The sequence below is a fragment of the Micromys minutus genome (genome assembly GCF_963924665.1).
Source record: "Micromys minutus genome assembly, chromosome: 24".
Taxonomy (NCBI): Eukaryota; Metazoa; Chordata; class Mammalia; order Rodentia; family Muridae; genus Micromys; species Micromys minutus.
This window is the reverse complement of record NC_137959.1, coordinates 19,042,988-19,061,765: the sequence shown is the minus strand read 5'-3', so window position 1 is coordinate 19,061,765 and position 18,778 is coordinate 19,042,988. Positions and strand designations below refer to the sequence as shown.

Below are 18,778 nucleotides of genomic sequence, written 5' to 3'. Positions count from 1 at the left end.
TGTTCTAGAAACCAAATCTCAGAAGCAGAGGCCCACCTCCTGGGGACCACCTTTGGCCTGTGCAGATGAAGAATAGCAAAGCAGACCAGCCTCAGCCACCAAATGCCACCTGCCACAGCACTGCCAAAGCCAGTGGTTACTGAGAGGGTGGATTAGCAGTTACCTCAATAGTAACAGCAATATCTGGAGATGTTCCAGGTTTACCATTTTACAGATGTGGAAACTGAGGCCAGAAAAAGGCCATCTCTCCCAAGTGCACACAAGGCTGCTGCCAAGCCCTCTCCTCAAAAGTTTCTGAGGTACACATACCCCATGGCCTAGGGTCCCCCAAACAGAGACAAGCAGGAACTGTGGAGGTCACAGTCACACAACAGGCAAGTCCAGCCTAAAAGAGAAATTGCTGGACTGACAACCCCTTTCAGAGTAGCTGTTGTTCTTAACCTCAGCTTCCTGTAAACATGCTGCGAACAGAACACACTGAGCCAGCCTCACACAACAGACAACATCACAGAGTCCCCAAGGATCCCCCTGGATAGAGGGGGGCTAAGGCTGTGTGAGCCCCCACCATTCCTAGCATGATTGGCTGCTGAGGAAAGGGCCACCACATATTGGGCAGCAGCAATGTTAGATCTGACTTTCTCCCCGGAGGCCTGAGTCACTTCCCCTGCCATCCTATGTGGACCTGCGTCACCTAGACACCGCCAGCTCCTGGAAAACCCATTTCCTCCTGGATGGAGGTGGAAGTTGAATGGGGATAAGAGGGCTCTGGATTAACCCTTCCCAGGAGCCACCTCACGTGTCAAGCGGGACCCCTTTACACCCACTAGGGTTACAAGTTATGCTCAGGTTACCTGCCATAGCTTCAGGCCTTTGCTGGGATGTGTTCTTGGGTTCTGAATGACAGATTTCCACCGACCTTCTGCTTAAAGCCCAAGGCTCCAGGAGTACCCAACTTCCTCCCAGTCCCGTGTGCCTCCCTACCAAGGAGTGGCTTCCTCAGAGGTACCCCAGACCGGCAGTGTACTAGAACCCACCCCAGGAAAGCTACTTTGAAGGACACAGCCTGGGTCCTTACACCACAGCTCAGGTGGGGCCCAGAGCCTGGCTTTGGCAGTATCCAGTGATTAACAGGTCACCCATGGGGGCCCAAGGTCCCCAACAGCCTGGCAAGGGTCTGCTGCATTTACTCAGCTATGAAAGAACAAGAGACAAGTGCAGCCTGCCTCTCCTGGTTACTGTCCCTTCCCTACAACATGACATATGGTCCTCCAGTATTTGGTAAAGGGTTGCTTATCTAAGGCGCCTCCCACAGGACAGGCAGAGATGGAGATAAAGCCAGATAAAGGAATGAGGGAGCCAACTAGTTTCCAGGTCTGAGTCTCCTGTGACCAACGCAGGGCCTATCTGGGGAGACTGAAGAGGCCTCAGCTCACCATCGGCTACTTTCTAACACAGCGCGGTAGAATGTTCCTTGAGAGCCATGGAGACTCGGGAGAGGCCGGAAGATGATAGGAGCTTTCACAGTATGAGCTTGCAGAGCTGCAAGTTTGTGTGTGTGTCCTCGAACCCATGAGTGTGAGCTTGTAGTGTGCACTGGGTGAGGAGGAAGGGGAGGAAGGCTGGCATGAACTCCAATCTCTGCAGAGGAGGAGGCGGCTCAGACACACATCCAAGGCCAGAGTGGGAGCGGGCACAGGGCTGAGGGGATCCTCCCTCCAACACCTTCCAGTCCTAGCTCCTCGGTACAACTTCCCACTTACAAGCACCACACAGCCACATGTTCAAAGGACATGTTTACCAGACCCAGGGGACCTGTACTACCCCTTCCTGCTCAGCCAGGGCTCACAGGGCTATGTCCCCAGCTTCTGAGAACACTTGTTAGTGCTGGGCCCTTCCTTCTGTATCTTGCCGCACTCCACAGTTGGGTGACTGGCACCCAAGCAAGTTGACCCCTCACTGAGAAGGAACATTGGGGTCATAGGGGAGCACCATGACTTCAGGCTTCAGGAATCTGTCTAGACTGAATGATAAAAATCATGTTGGCACCTGCCTTGGAGGCTGGCAGATTCCCAGGTCTTACCCACTAGGACAAGGCTCACTTTTTGGGTTGCTTGTTTGTTTTTGTTTGTCTCGCACTTAACCCAGGCTGGCCTTGAACTCACAGCAATCTCCCTGCCTCCGCCTCTCTGGCACCAGGATTATAGGCTTGAGTTACCACACCAGGCATAGTTGCCATATAGGACCATATAGATCCAGATAGTACTATCTAGACCCAGCTAACACAGGCCTCACCTTCTTGAGATTTCTGCCAACATCCATGAGCTGCAATACCCTCTGCCAGCCCTGCCTCATGGGAAAACTGAGGGACATGAGCTGTGGGCATTGAGTTTCAGCCCAGCAGAAGGCCTGTGGGCACAAAAGACTCTGAGGCCCCAGCAGCTGATCATAGCTTCCTGTTCCTAGAAATGCACATGGGATGGGGATTGGAAGGCTAAGGAGCATCACAAGCAGTAATGAAATGGCCTTGGTTACTTCCTTAACTGCCCTTCCCTACAGACCTTTCCTGTGGTGCTAACTTGTAACATATCCACAGTCCCAGGCTCAGGCCTCTGTCTCCTTCGTAACATCACGGTGACCAGTAGGAAGAGTGTGGGGCTCAGCAGGGATCTATCCAGAACAACGAAGGGGACTCTGGAATCCAGGTCCCCTCCACCAAGCTCTCAGTGCCAGTACCAGCAGCATCTTTGCCACAGAGTGTGGCCCAGGGTCTCAACTCTGTAGCCCACTTACCTCCCACTAATTCTAAAACAACGCTTATCGAAAGGCAGGGAACTTTAGATACAAAGGGCTTCCACTGCAGCCAAGATCACAAAGCAAAGGAGGAGCCATGTCATGACTCAAACCAAGTCCGTCTAACCTCAAAGCAATGGTTTCAGCCACTGTGGTTCCTGTGCATCCCTTCCCTCCTTCATTTTCTCTGGCCTTACTGTGAGAAAACTTGCCACTTAGCTTCTCATTAGAGAGACCTTTGGACGCCGCTTTCCTTAGGCCTTAGTAGAACAAAGCCTCTAATAAGTTCCACAAGTAGAAACAATGCAAAACTTACTGGGGCCATTCCCTAAAACAATGTGGCAGGCCCTTTTTAGCACAGACACCTGCCATTCATGTGAAAAACAAGCCCTCAGATACCTCGACACCACACAGACAATAAGCAGTCTATTGGCACATCTTCATGCAAATGTACACATGTATGCACACAGATACACTGTCTCCCATCCCTTGTTTTCTGTTCTGAGCTGTCCCTAAGGCTATTAGCTAACACAAGATGAACCACCAAAGCCATTTAGGTTGCAGTGTTCCCCAGAGCCCCTCATCACCATCTCTGACACTTCCAGGCGACTGGTCCCCTGTGAGCTTGGGGCACATTCAGGCTGATCCTGCCTCCCTTTGCCTACAGCAGTGGCTCATGGAGAAATGACAGTGCTGTACCTGACCTGAAGCAATCTAGTCCCCTAGACAGCTAGGCTTATGTTCTAATCTCCAGCAGCTAAGACACTGGAGGAAGTGAGGAAAATGAGAGTCTGAGGCTGTAGATGTTCAAAGCCCTGAGGAATCTTGGGTCCAACTGGAGAGTCTGAGAAATTATGGGAGAGGGAATAGGGTGATGCTCAGAGGACTCATATCTGTCATACCATAAGTAGCCCAGTATAGGCTAAGGCTTGGGCAGTCTAGGGACTCTGGTGCCAGCCTTGGTCACTTCTGGTCCCTGAGTGTTCTAAGCCAGGTCACAGCCAAGTGTCCAGTACACAGTCACACAATTCTATTCAGTGAGCCACTGTGGACAGCCTCTTGAATCGGTACACAGGGTCAGCATCTGCTTCCCAGAGCCAGATGGTAGCAGTTATAGAGAGGCCACCTAAACCTGGAATCTGGAGCTAGCCTGACTCTCAGTGGGCCTCAGTTTCTTACTTTGTCAATGGCCAACTATGACCCCAGTCCTTGGCCAATTTAGGGTATATACATTAGGGAAAGACCTACCTTTGAGCTGACAGTGAGAGACAAAGAGGACGCGCAGCCTGGCCAGACTTTCTTCCCTTTCAGACCACAGCTGTCTCCATGTCCCCTTAAGTTCCCCTTTTTCCCATCTGCTTTCTTGAGTTGCCCAAGGCCACTCTCTGGCTTTCTGGGGGCTGCGCTGGGCTCCCCTGGACCAGGCAGAATGCCCATCTGTGGACTGTAGGATCTTTCTGTCCCCAAGGTCAGCTACCAAACCTCCCTTTTCTCCTCCTCCTTCCTGGCCCAGAGACTGCCAGCTCAGGGACACAAAGCCAGGCAGCTCCCAACTTTGGCTGAATCCAAGGCCCCTGTAAGGAGGAGACAGGCGGCACTAACCAGAGGCCCCCTCCCTGAGCACACAAAGGTCCTCTAAGCTCCTCTGAGACAAGCAGGTGCCTGTCCCCTCAGCAATACCCTTGTATAATACAGCGATCCAATAAAATACTTCAGAAAGGCAAGGCAGGACTCAAAGCTCTTTAAGCAATTGATACACTTGTGTTTTGAGATGGTGTCTCTCTGTTTAGCCCAGCAATGAACTTCTACTTCTCCCGCCTCAGCCTCCCAAGTGTTTAGATTATAGGCCTGAGCCACCATTATTAACACATTTAATCTTTAAAAACCCATGAGGAAAAAAAAAAAAAAAGCTCATGATCCACTAAACAGATGAATATGAGGCCCCTGGGAAGTCAAGTCACCCACTAGGGTCACACCGTGAAGAGTGAAGCTTGCGTGGGAATATAGGCTAACTCCAGAAGAGGCCCACTCGTGGATGAAAAGCTCACCTGCTAGCGAGAGCCTCTCTTTATAAGTCACAGCAAAATGGTCTGCTTAGGTTAAGCAGACTGCCCTCTGCACAAGACCCAGTTCAAGGGTCTGCGAAAACTTACCCAGGTGACAATGGATCTCAGCTCCTCTCTGGCTCTTCTCAAGGCTGTGGTGTTTCCAGCTCCCCTCATCCAGTTACCCCCACCACCCTTCTCTGAGACCTATGCTGTGACCACTACAGCTGAGACTCAAAAATGTTCAGCTAGAAAAGGAGGGAGTGTGGCTACCCCTAACCACTTCCTGATGGCTCTCCAGGCTGCTTGCATCCCCTTAGAGGGCCAGCTATCATGGCTCCCAGGGTCCCGACAACCCACCACCATTAGCTACATATCAGTGTCAGATGAGGGAGGAGGGGGGAGGGAGGGGGGAAGACGCAGGATTACAGGAAAGAGAGCAAAGAAAGGAGGCTGAGGAGGAAGGAAAGGAGATGGTGGGAAGGGGGAGAAGGGAGGAAAAAGGAACTGAAAAAGAGCAGGAGCAAGAGTCTACCTGGCTTTCTCCTCCAGGCTAAAGTGACTGGACAAAGCCTCCCTGTTAGCAGGCAGCAGAAGACTGGAATAAGGGACACTTTCTCCTAGTACAGGGGACTGAAGGTCACATGAAAGCCTGGTCCCCCCAACCACCACCCCCTTACTAGCGCTTCAGACAAAGGGGGCAGGCGGGAAGGGAAGCTGAGCTGAGAAGCCGGGCCTCCAGCGCCAAGGGGGAGGAAGGGGCGCAGGTGACAGCAGCCCCTGGCAACCGTTCCCCTGGCAACCGTTGGCAGCTGCATGGACTGCGTCACTGCCTGGCTTAGAGCACGGGCTCTCTAACTTGTCTGAACCCAAGCATGAGAGCATTCACCCCGAGGCTTCCTGGGCTAGGCAGGCACTAGCAGGGGCAAACTGGGTTCACATGAGAGAGAACAGGTCCTAGAGCATAAGGCATCTGTCTTGAGGGGACCCCAAAGCCCCAGAGCATCCAAGTTCTCTAGAGAAGCAGATGGTAGATTTTTTTGCATGAAATCTTCCAGTTAGTCTGCAATGGCTTTTTTTCTTTGGGGGAGAAGCTTGAGGGAAGGTCTGACAGTGTCGTGCAGGCAAGTATGCTGTTTGCATTTCCTTAGAGGACCATCTGTATATGATGTCGCTAGGAAAGTTGTCACTGACAACCCACCACCATCAGCTACGTGCCGGCGTCAGGGGAAAGGGAGGGATACAGGGTAACAGGAGAGAGACCTTGCTATCCTCCTGCCTCAGCCTCAAGTACCCTTGACCAAATGAATACCTGTTGGAGGCTGGCACTTGCTGCCTGCCTCCCTATGGCTTTAGCCACAAGCCAGGTGGCCTATCTTCCAACCCATCATTGGCTGTAGTGAACAGAGTATATGCCTTTCTTCCCTGAAAACATCAAAAGTCTGTCTCCTTCGGGAAGCCTTCCCAGATCACCACACTCCACTCAGAATCCCCTCTGTGAGCAAGCCCAGGCCTGAGGCTCCTCCTGCATATCTTCTAGCACCCCCAGGCTACAGCAGGGGTTTCTGAGCCCCTCTTTACCTGGTTGAGCCCATGCTGAATGAGGACTCTAGAGTCTGGGCAGGGGGTGTGACTGCTCAAGGCTGCCTAGAGCTGGGAAGGGCAGGGTATGAAACTCAAACCCAGATCTCTAAGACTAAGAACCCATCTCATCCTGTCCCCTCCCCAACACAATACACATCCAAGCTTGATTTGATTTCTAGAGAGGTGTTCACTCCTTTCTAAGCAGGCATAGCTCTTACCTCTGTGATGCCTTTCTACCAGTGAGTCTAAAGGACAGATATTCATCGCATGGGGTCACCTCTGAGCTCCAAACCTGAGTGAGAACAGAGGTATCTAAAAGCCTCTGGTTCCAGTCAGCAGCAGATAAGGACCGAGTGGGGCTGGGAAGGCTGAGGCAAAGGCTCCCAGCCCTCTGATGAGTTGTGGCGAGCCTTTCCTCAGAGCACCACTGACTCCAGGGGCTCCCACGCCTCAGGTGGAAGAGCTGGCATGGGCCCTGGGAAAGGCAGCTGGGCTTAGAGCCCCGAGCTCACTAGCCCAGTGCCTCCAGTCCATGGACCCTGGCCAGCAGGCTACCTCGGTCAGCAGGCCACTATTGTCTGGCTGCCAGAGCCTGGGGCCATTCAGGCTCTATTTTGAGCCTGGAGGAAGAGGAAAAGAAAGCAAAGAAAGGAGCTGCTGTCCTGGGCAGGGGAGTGGGGGTGGGGTGGAGACACCTTCCCCTGCCTCCAGAGAAAGCTCCAAGGCCCACTGGCTGGGAAGGCAGCCATATTGGATCAAAGGACCCTGAGACCTCAAAGAAGCTGGCAGGGTACTAAAGGTTCTGAGAACCTGGGAGGGGGTGGGCACCCAGACCTTTAGTATACACTTGGAACTCGCTATAGCAAGAAACCAGGGCATGACCACACATTCCCATCTGCAGCCCCTGAGCCTTCTACCCATCTTCACCCACAAGAAACCTGGCATAGCTAACAATTGCTCAGAAACCCCAGCCTGAGATAGAACTAACTCTGTTCTCACTGAACTTCTGTGCTGCTTCTGAGCAGAGAGGAAGAGGGATCTAGAAATGTCTGTCAGATATCCAAGGCTCACAGAGCAATACAGCCATCAACACAAGCCAGTGACCCTGGATCATGCCTTCCTCACACTCACCAAGTCCAGTTGTACCCCAGAGCCTTTGCACATGCCCCCCCACCATTGTGAGTACATTCTAAGACCTTCCCTTCAACTGACCTTGGGCCTTCATTCAAATGTCCCCTCTCCTGAAATGCCATCTGTGACTCCCCAATTCAAAGTGACTTCTGTGTCTGTCATGGTGTCTCTAGTGACCTGTTCTATTTTGAGGGTCCTAGGTCATTTCTGAAGCAATCTTGTGATTACCTTGTTTACTGTTCTTCGGTGGCATTTGCTGTGTTTTTTTTTTCTTTTTAAAGCTACCACTGTTGTATGTTTGCACATGTTTGTCTCTGTGTGTGCATGTACACATGAGCACAGGCACCACGGAAGCCAGAGGAATAAGATCTTTATGTCTGGAGTCAAAGGTGAACTGGAAACCAAAGTCCCCTGCTTGAGCAATGCTGGCTTTTAGCCACTGTGCTGTCTCTAACCCTGTCTGCCTGTCTGTCTCTCTGTCTGTCTGTCTTAGCACCTCTGACACCCCTTCTGGTACAGTGTGGGACCATAGCAGCTGTCCAGTGCAGCTAGTTGAACACATGAGCAAATGAAAAAAAAAAATTGATGCTCAAAGCCAGGCCACAGGCTTTGTCTCCCCAACAGCTGATTCCTGATACTGTAGATTCTGGCTTAAGATATCTGCTCAAGAGCAGGGTACTGAGCTGCACCTAGCCTCTGACTAGGTCAGGAGTGCATGCACCTCTGCTGGGTGGTGGGCCAGTGCAGGGATCCCCAGGCCATGCGCAACCCGAGAGCTGTGAGGATAAGAAACTTCAGGCTACGTGTCAGCCTAACAGACGCTCTGAGAAGCCCTGAAGCACCCCTAGGTTTTCTTACTCCTTCTCCATCTCAGAGCCCACTCCAAAGGCTTATGGATTACATAACGTCTAAAGTCCCACCAGCACCTATAAACACGAAACCCTGGGTTTCTTTTCAGGCAATGTTACCAACCTATACCCCTCAAGGGCCTGCCCTTATGGTATGGGATTAAAGGAGGCCAGGAAAAAGCTTCACTTACAAAATTAGATTACAGTATTATTCTGTATGCAGTGCTGGCTTCCTACAGAAAATCTGAGGTGGATCAGGAAGAAGCACATGCTGGCGTAGGTGCCTCTGAAGACCAGGAGTTAGGTCACAGCAGGGACAACATGCCTGTAAGCCCCATGACATGCACCCGTCTCCACACCTCCACCGTCACCCGTGAGGAGATATTTCCTTTCCGATCGCACAGCTTACGAAACAGGCTTGGAAAGAAACTATTTGCCTAGGGCCACGGAGCTGGTAAAACAGGATCCCAATCCAGTTTGTGACTCCACTGGTGTCTCCACAGTACTCTTGCAGCATGCCGTCCTTACACCGGCAGCGCCCTGGGGCAGAGGGCTAGCTGCCCCATGCCATTCGGCAGAGGTCGAGATGGAGGCTCAGAGAGGTTTTACCACAGTCCCAATGCCTCACAGCAAAGAGACTGCGCCAGACCAACCCTCTACACGCACATGCTGTGTGAACGCCACAGTCTTCACAGAACACATTTACTGCAGCTTTGAACTCCGATTCCCTTAGCATGGAGACAGAGATGGGACACCTGCTTGTGTTGAAACCCACAGCGGGGTCTCTAGGGAGACATGCCAAGTGTCTTCCCCAATCATAGCTGGTGATGGCTTATCCTGTGCCAGGTTCAGAGACCAGACTCTACCAGCAGGAATCCCAAGAGGGTGGGACAGGCTTATCTACTAGTTGGGATGAGTACAGCTTACAGGAGTCTGGCAAGAAGCTCCCTTACTGCCCTGCTCACTGCCCACAAATCCAGCAAGGTGATATTGCCAATGTGGTAGAGGAGGAGGAGAGGCAGTGTGGACACCCTGCCCAGATTCAGGACTATAAGACAAACAAGAGACCCCAGGCCCTGCAGATGGGTGTGTGTGTGTGTCATTCCTGAACAAAACAACCTTAATCACTCCCAGCTCCTCACATGCTGCCTAGAGAACACCCCTGAAGATGTAGTGAGATGCACCCATTGGGGAACTCGGTGCAGTGACCATCAAGGCAGTAGGGGAGCATTATGTCACTCATAATGTCACAGATACCACCTGATGCCGTAGAACTACCCACATGCTGTGTGACACTTGACAACGCTAAAGGACACAGTCATTGGTGCCACACACACACACACACACACACACGCTAGATCTTCTCTGACCAAACTGAATAGGTACAAGGATGGAGATCTAACTACCTCCAGTGGGAACAGCCGTGGCGACAACACTGGAAAACGTCTGGCCACAGGCTAGTGACCAGAGTCCAGGTCCCTGCCACTATGGACTGTCCAAGAACCTTCAACCCGCTTCATCATCTCTGAAACATGGACTGAAAACTTCAGCCTTAGAGGACCAGAGATACCAAAGACAGAACCGAGGGCTTGGAGCAGCCAAGTGGAGGCTACAGAGCCAGGCTACTGGCCAAACCCAAGCCATTTGGCACGTGCCCAGATGATGATACAACAGACGGGAATCAGGCCCAGGCTCAGCGTGACTCAGCTGTCCTGACCAACCTCTGAGGCCCACCCCTCACATATGTCACATCAAAACAGGTGGGTCTGGACACCTGTCACCTCCCACAAGGTCAGAAATAAAACTATACCCCGAGAACTAGACTCAGCTGTCAATGGCCACCCAACCCAGGCCCTAGGGACCAAGGGAACCCAGTACAAAAGAAGAGTGACCATGGAATGCTACTCAGGTCGTCAACCTGGCTGGAACCCAGGCATCTTTTTTGAATCCAGGATGGTGGCCAAACAGGCCACAGTCTGACAGTCTGAAGGTCACCTCCCGGTGCTACGTCTTTCTTCCATCCCTTTCCCCTGCACTTGAAACTCTAAAGAAAAGCCTCAGCTAAATGGCTCTAATACTAACTGTGAACTCATCTCTCTTGAAGACTGCAGAACCCAGAAAATCTGGTGACGCTAAGATAGTGTCAAAAATGGGCTGGATTCTCACTACTACTGAGCATCCGTGAGTGATGAGCACAGGCCATAATCTACTGAGCGACTTCTCTTGCAGACAAGTTACATCTGTCTAAAGGGCCATGGGAGTTCTAGCAGGTCAAGGTCAACAGTGAAGGTCAAGGTCAACAGTATCCTCCTGGGAAAAGGAGGATCAGACAGGATGGATGGCAGAGACTGCCATGTGTCGTCTGTCTATCCACTGTCTTACTACCGTCCTCCCCAGACAAGAATGTCTGTGCACCCAAGGACCCCAGATAGAACTCCGGGGAAGACTGATTGGCTTTCAAGTGATACCCAACAGGCAAGAGTCCGGCAGTATGGCCCCAGGTCTTAGGAAGCAGGATCCAGGACGATCCTCAGAGCGGCAACCAACACCCTGTCAGTGGAATATCAATATGGATTGACGCCTTCCTGATGATACGACGTCTTGACGAGGGGCAGACAGTTTCTCTGGGATAAACTCGTTGCCACTCCCCCAAAGAAGGTTCCAGAATGGTACCACTAGCAGCGCAGCACATAGAATGGGGAAGGAAGCACTTAATGTCTCACGGCTCTCAAGATGCCATTGCTACTCTTGCTTTAAAACTAAAGGAAACCAGGGGGCAGGGGGCGGTTAATACACCCGCCATCCAAACTTGCGCAACTGAAGGCGCTGAGATGGAACCAGGCTGACCCAGAGCCCATACCGCCTACCTGATCTAGGGCACTGCCAAGGTGGGAGATAGAGCAGGTCTGGAGCCCACTTCTCCGAAGCCTTAGCAACATGTGGCTATTCCCTTCACTCTCCACAACACCTCTTAGAGATTCAAATATCTTCATCCCTATCCTATTGCAAATGAGACTCAGAGCAAGGAAGTTAATTGCCAGACATGGCAGCTCGTGATAGAAATCTCAGCACTTGGGAGGCTGAGGTGAGAAGACTATGAGTTTGAGGATACCCTGGGCTACATAGTAATACCCTGTATGAAAAAGCAAAAGAGAAGCAAGAGTTTGGAGAGGAGGGGAAGAAAAGAAGAAAGGGGTCAGGAGAGGAAGGACAGGATAGCAGAGGGGGGAGGAGAGGGCAGTGCCACTTGCTCAAGGTTATCCTTGCAGGATCTGAACTTAGATGAGATTCAAGCACCCCTGAGTAGCCAAGCAGGGCTTACTGAGGACTCCCAAAGGTGCAGCGTGCCGACTGTACACTTGTAGCCCATGCTGCCCTGTGTTCTAGCAACAAATCTTACAAGAGATGGATCCGGTTCTTTCCGCTTGCAGACAGGGAAGCCAAGGCCCAGAGAAGCTGTAATCTTTAGCAATGTAACCTGAGCCTCTGGTGCTCACCCACTTTCTGCCACAGGAATTGAGACTCCAGGCAGATATTGCAGGAGGGAGGTGGTCAGAGACTTGGGGGACAGAAGGGTGGCATGAAGAAGCAGTAAGGGCCGTTTTCCATCTCACCAGTTTGAAGTCAAAGTGGCCCTGAAACAGGGAAGGCAGGCTGAAGCCATTAGCCACCATGGACCCATCGGGGACTAGGAGGGTCAGTCCCTCATCCCCAGTCCATCTTCCATAAGCGTAGAGAGGACTGCCTGCTGATGTCAGATGCTCTGCCAGCTTCTCAGCACCAAGCTCTTATCTCTGCCTGCCTGGAACTGCACTCCACACATCACCAAGGGCAGTGCCAGCCCAGGAACCTGCTGTCCAACCATGCTAGCCTTGCTGCCAACACAGATCAGACTAGTCGGGGGCAAGCTGACTCGCTCCAATGTCCAGCTCCCCCACAGGCCTTGGAGATAAGGTGATGACTCTGACTTCGGTATGCCTAGCCATCCAATGGGAGCCAGAAAGACAAAGGCAAACTCCCCATAATGCAAGTGCTATTCTAAATGTTTTCATGTTAACTCTGTGATGCTCAGAGCAGCCCCCTGAAGATAGGGTTAAAGATGAAGAAACAGAGGCACATGCCCAAGCCTGCACAACCAGGAGGAGTATAGCCAAGTTCTCTTTAGGCAAGTCTGCCTGAACCCCATCCCCAAATACATGGGCTTACGAGTGGCAGGGCATGGGCACATGCCCTCCGGAAACTAGCTTAGGGCCCAGCAAGGACATTCTTGCCTCACAAGAGAGGCAGAAAACAACAGTGAGACATGGAGCCCCAAAGAGTTGAATCCCTCACCCCCATTCCTTGTCTCTAAAGTAAGCACTGAGCCCAGCTTGGGAGGTTCAGGATTGATTGTTCTAGTCCAGGTTAGGCTTCCAGGGAACCTGGAGAATTCAGAGCACATGGTCTCAGACCACTTCATGCCACATAGCCCGGTGATTAGCAGTGGGCTACCCTTAGTCTCTCTCCTTAGCAGCTCAGGCCTGACCTCAGAATCTACAGGCTCCCCAGGGGTCCCCAGCAACTCCAGATGGGGCTGGAGGTCCAGAGCCTGGAGCAGGGACAAGCTCTCAGCCGAGCAAGGGATGGCTTGCCAGCGCTCCACCCACTGCATCTGAGAGGCCCCTTTGTGCCAGCCCTGCCCCACCCCCTTCTTGCCATCTGCCAGGTCCCTGGAGGCTGGTCACCCTCAGCTGCTGGGTGCACTCACATGATGCCCCCATCTGATGTGAGTCAGAAAGTAGGACCTCCACCCGGAGGGGGAGGTTGCAACACTGAGGTTTGGGTCCTGTGTTTTCACACATCCCCCCAACCTCCCCAACAGCACCTCTAACATCCTTACCAGGGCCCTGCCCCTTCCCCTACTGACTAGAAGTTCATCCTGCATCCCAAATCTCAGGGAGGGCTCAGCATCCACTAGACAGTGGCCCACAGTGGCCCCCTTCATGGCTGACCTGTCCATGTCTTTTTCTTGTCTATGCAGAATCCTGAGAAACAACGGGCCATTCCCACAGAACTCTATCTGCTCTCTTCATTTCCCTTCTGTGTGGTTGAACTATCAGCCCCACTTCTGTTCCCTTAACCAGGAAGCCATCCCTAAGCCTGAGGCTCAACAGAGCAGCCAGGGGCTGAGCAGCCAGGTCAGAGCCACAGCATTCATCTTCTGCCCGGTCCTCTCACCATTGCTTCCCACTGCACAGGAGACTGAGACCCTCTGGCGCAACAAAGTGGCCTATGTCAGGCTGCAGTTCTGTGGCTGGCCCCATGCCTCTGAGATTTCATTGTTCTCCCCAAATTCTCCCCATATTGTATTCTCTGCCATGGGCATTCCACCCATCTATGCCCAGACACTGCCCCTCCCTCCTCCCTTCTGCCCAGTTTAGGGCCAGACTCACCCCTCCTTTCTCACAGTCTCAGAGCTCCTGCCATCTCCTCCCCCTCCTCACCAGCATGTCCCTAACAGGATGGCAATGCCACATACAAGCTGAATAGGACAACCTCCTAATCAAAGACCATTCCCAGGGGCAGGACCCCCCTGCATCAGACTCTAGAAGCCAAGTCCTCAGCCTACAGAGGCACAGTTGCTAGGGTCACCTCATGCCAATTTAGTGACCTAGAGGGAAGCCAGTTGAAGTGACTTTGACCAAGGTGGGATGTATCTCAAGCTCCTGGGGCTCTAATAGCCAAAGGAGATAAAAACCTGGCCCCAAAAGCTAGTACAGGACTCTGAACAGGGCAGGGAAGACCACACAGGGACTGGCCTGCACTCTGGGGACCCCCCTTGGCAACCTGAAGCTCTCAGTAGCCAGAGCTTGCCCTTTCAGTGGTCTCCGACTCCTGGGTGGGGGGAGGCTGAAGGAAGGGAGCCACTGCAAGTTCCAACTGCTCACATTTGTCTCACTGATCACTGTCCAATAGGGAGAACAGTAGGGAGCAGCACACAGTAGGCACTTAAAGTTTAAAATCAGCAACCTCCCTTAGTCTTCTGAAGGAAGCATAAGATTTCTCCACCGTGTCACCCACCCCATGCCATAGTGGAAGGAGATAAAGGGGGTTCTGCCTCTACTCACCCCGCTTCAGTAAAAATGAGCCCCTTAGGGGCCCTAACGGGCACCACACACAGATGGCTGGATGGAGAGTGGGGAAGACAGGAACCCTGCCCTCATTTCCTACACCAGGGGAAGGGGACTGAGGTCCTATCAGGCCCAAGCAGCTGGGGGCCCTGAGGACTTGTGGTTAGTGGGTAAGGAGCTCTAGGCGTCTTGGCCCCCCTTCCCAGGACTCTCGCTCCAGGTGCCTCCTGTTAAGACCAATGTTGCGCTGCGCCTTCGTTCCTTGGTCAAAAGCCGTTAGACTGCCCTGGTTCTCTAGGGGCCCCTGTCCTGTCCCTAAGGGAATCTATAGGGGAGGCCACTGTCAGGGGCACCATGTTTAGTCTACCACAGTGCTCTCTTCTGGAGCCTGGCTCTCCATCTCTGGATTTGCTGTGTGACAGCTCAGACAAGCTGCCTGCCTAGAGTCTTCCACAGGGCTTCCGCATAGCCCAGGCAGGCCTTGAACTTGAGAGCCTCCTACCTCTACCTCCCCAAATATTGGGGTTACAGGTGAATGAGACAGCCTAAGACTGAGAACAGCCAGTCTATCAAAAGGCACTGAATTGTCACTACGCTGCTGGACCACTGCAAGACTGTTCCATACCAGTGGAGACTTGGCTTCCCAATTCCCAATAACTAATGGTTTCAAAAGTTCAGTTCCCATCCTGTTTCCAGGCACCTCTCAGTTTACACACATCTCTACCCCTGCAGTGTAGACTAAAGCCCCCCAAGATCCCTTTACACTCTTCACTCTCTGCTTAGCAGCCACATGCCCTCCCATCTCCTCCCACCTACTGGCCACCCTTAGTCCGGTACCTGGTGCCAGGCGGGGATGGGTTCTGGAAGGAGCCAGGCAGCTGGACCACCTTTCAGGATTCACTTCCAATGCTGAATCTTCCAGTCTAGGTCTCTGGTCAGAGTGTGAGCGAAAGCTAGCAAGTGCACTGGCTGGGAGTGGAGGGGGGGAGGCTTCTACCAGCCAGCCACCCCTTTCCTATAGTAGAGACCAGGCTGCAGCCTGTGTGGAGCCAGAGAACCCGGAGAACAGGGGGAGGGCCGGCCGGGACACCCTCCTGCCCTAGCTCAGCTCCTCCCTTCAGGCTGGAGATGAGATGACTGGCTATGAGTCATGGCTTTCTCAGAGGGAGGCAGGAGGAGGCAGGGCTACTGGAGGTAAGGCGGGGACCTTGGGGGATGCCCATGACTCAGACCTGGCAAGTGGGGACCCGGGTCTCTCCACTCATCATCCCAGCACCCTGGTGCCAAGTTTCAAAAATGGGTATGAACTGGGATGAGTGTATCTACACACACACACACACACAGAGTCCCTGGGGCTGTTCCCCTGAAGTTCTTAAAAAAAAAAAAAAAAAAAAAAAAACAGTTTGCCATAGCAACAGGGCACTCAGATGCTGCCCCTTCCTCCAGGCCCAGCCAACAACTACCCCTTCCTGAAGGACAGCCTAACCTCCGTGGCAGCAGGCAGAGCCAGTGCTGACTGGCAGAGCGGAAAGCACTTCAAGAGGAAGGGGGTGTCAAGCCGCCTGGCTGGAGGCCATACATGGCTGACTGCTGACCCATGTCTCTGAGCGTCTTCCCAGCAAGGAGCCAGACCATTCTCCTTCAGCCTCAACCTTTCAAAACTCACATCCTGAATCCTGAGACCCCAGTGACTTCTGGAAATTGCCTTTTGTCTTAGTCTGTCAGCTGAGCCAAATGGGAAACTGAGGCCCAGGTAATGAGTCATTCCAAAACCTCAGAAAGAACAGTTTGGAAATGAGCCAACCCTATCTTGCCCACTCTGGCTGCTGTCTGTTGGATGTTCCCTCCACAGCTGAGGTTCATTGGTCCTGCACAGCAGGGAGTAGGGAGGCGGGGGTGGGGGGTGGGGACAGGGGGAGTGTTTTGGATAATCATGACCCTCCTGAGTGATGCCTCCTGCCTTTGTTCTCCCATACTCCATACTGTGTGAGCAAAATGAAGAGCTGCCCGGTGACCATTTCACAACCTAATGAGGGCAAGTGGTAACAGTAACAATAATGGTGGTAACAAAATAGCCGCAATCCACTGGCTGCATTCCAGGGTTCCCTCCTCCCCCTGCTTCCCAGTACCTGCCCAGACAATTATTACCGAGTCTTAAGGAATTCTCCAGGAATGTGGTAATGAAGAAGGAAGAGGGCAAGGCTGAGAGAGAGAGAGAGAGTTGATGCTCAGGGAAGGTAGTTAAACTTCTTCAAGGTCTCACTGCTGGGGAAATTGAGGGGGCAAGCAGGTGCCCACTGTAACCATCACCACTGCCTGAGATGAGACATCAAAGACAACCATCAATTTATCCAAGGCCAAACAGCTGCGATGCAGCTGGGTCTCCGGCTCTCAGCAAACATCCAGCAGGTACAGGCCCTTAGCCTCATCATCTCTACCATGTCTCCACCATATAGAAGAGACCTGTGTACAGAGAAAGCAAGGGGCTCTCAGCCATACCCTTCAAAGGCTGGGTTTGGACCAAATGGCTCTGGCTAGATATTGGAAAATTCAGGAAGTTCAAGAAGAAGAGACCCTCAGAAGAACCTACTAGGGGACAGCAGCAGGGGTGAAGAGGTAGGGAGAGCTATTTTTGAAGGAAGTAGGTCTGGACAGTGGAAGATTTTGAATGAATGGAACTAGAGGGCTAATCCAAGGCACAGGGGGTCTAAGAAGGAGTCTGAGCACAGGAAGGATGCTTCTGCTTGGCATTCAAATTATGAAAATTTGCCAGAAATCTGATTTCAGATGTGCCCCAGATCTGTCCCATAAGAACCTAAAATTTAATAGAATTCCCAGGTGGTTATTGTGTTTGGCAAAGCTTAAGGGGGGCCCATCTCTCCTCTAAGGGCTTGAACTGAGTGGATATGATGTGAGAAGTATAGACAGGTGCTGGGTATTGTGCTTTATAACATACAAAGACAGTGAGCTTGCAAGAGAAGCCTGTCCTTGAACTCCTTTTGTACAGTTAAAAACCCATCTCTGATCAGGCTGTGGGTTTCCAGGCCCCTTGGCAAGGGCAGAAACAGCTCGTTGCTCTTGACGAGGCTGGCTTATGTAACCTGTTCTATCAGGCAGATTATAAAGAGACTGAGACCTGAAGGTCCCTTGAAGTTGCACCAGCCACATACTCCATCCTCTGTGCCCAGGCCCAGCAAGCAACACTCCCTGTTACTTTTTGTCTAGATCCAGGGGTTCATGTGTCCTGAAGGTCTCTCCTCAGTGCCCAGAGAGCAGGCGCTATTTTATTTATTTATTTATTTATTTATTTATTTATTTATTTATTTTGGTCTTCAAATGACAGGGAAGGGGTGGCTTGGTAGATGCTTGCCCAAGTCATCAGCTGGCAGAGTCTGCTGTAGCCAGTTGGCCAGGGATCTAGTCAGTATTGTCTCTCCTCCATTTCTTATAAAGAAGGGCACCTGTCAGCTTCCTGTGCTCCCCACCCCATGCTGGCTCTGTCACCAGCCTATAATCCCACATCCCTCCCTGTAGAGCTGCCATTTTTTCTGGCTGAGCCCTGGCACTGTGCTTCTAGTAGCCATGGGAACCAGAGAGGGCACGTGGTTCCCTAATGCCTCAGATCCACTCCCATCCGACGGTGCATTAGGACAGCCTTTTCTTGCCTCCTAGATCTGTACTCCTCACCCCTGACTATACATGTCAGGGATGCTTTTGATACCCCCCCTTCCCCTGTTTGACATTCCTCGGCTGTTTTGTTTTTTTTGTTTTTGTTTTTTGTTTTTTGTTTGTTTGTTTGTTTTGGTCCTTTGGATGCAAATCTTCAACCCAGCTTGTCAGTCTCCATCTTCAAGGTGACATGAACACAGGGGCACAAAGTTCCAGCTTGTGAACATCCAGTGTCCCTTCTATACAACAGGAATGCCTGGTCCATTTATCAGAGATGGAAACTGATGCACAGAAAGGGGATCTTCCCAATGCCACCCCACAATCCTGTAATGCAGATGTGCTAGGGCTGTGCTCCCAGCCACCTCCCCGCTCCCTTCATTCCCGTGGGAAAGCCTCCTGCCCACAAGCGTGGGGGAAGCCACAGCCCCATGATAAAGCCACCTCTCGTCACATTGCCCCAGGGTCCAGCAAGGATGGGGGTGTCCATGTGACTCAGTCACCCTCACAAAGGCAGCTGTGTGCTAGCGCCCAGGACAACCTTCCTCGCTGGGGGCCATCCCCTTCCCTTAGCAGGGGAGAAGTAGGAAAACATGGCTGGTCC

General features: G+C 52.2%; 1 protein-coding gene across 4 annotated transcripts in view; it reads right to left on the bottom strand.

Moving 5' to 3' along the window:
• Window positions 1-15,616, bottom strand: part of ADGRG1 (adhesion G protein-coupled receptor G1) — a 29,207-nt gene extending 13,591 nt beyond the window's left edge. Inside the window, exon 1 of one of the 4 annotated variants that reach the window (XM_080937327.1) lies at window positions 15,346-15,616. The gene's annotated coding sequence lies outside the window, so the exon portion shown is untranslated. Of the gene's footprint in view, window positions 1-4,038; window positions 4,219-4,943; window positions 4,963-6,637; window positions 6,657-15,345 lie in introns of those variants that run through there. The other 3 variants (XM_080937326.1, XM_080937329.1, XM_080937328.1) reach the window with 3 other exon arrangements.
• Window positions 15,617-18,778: the final 3,162 nt, after the last annotated feature.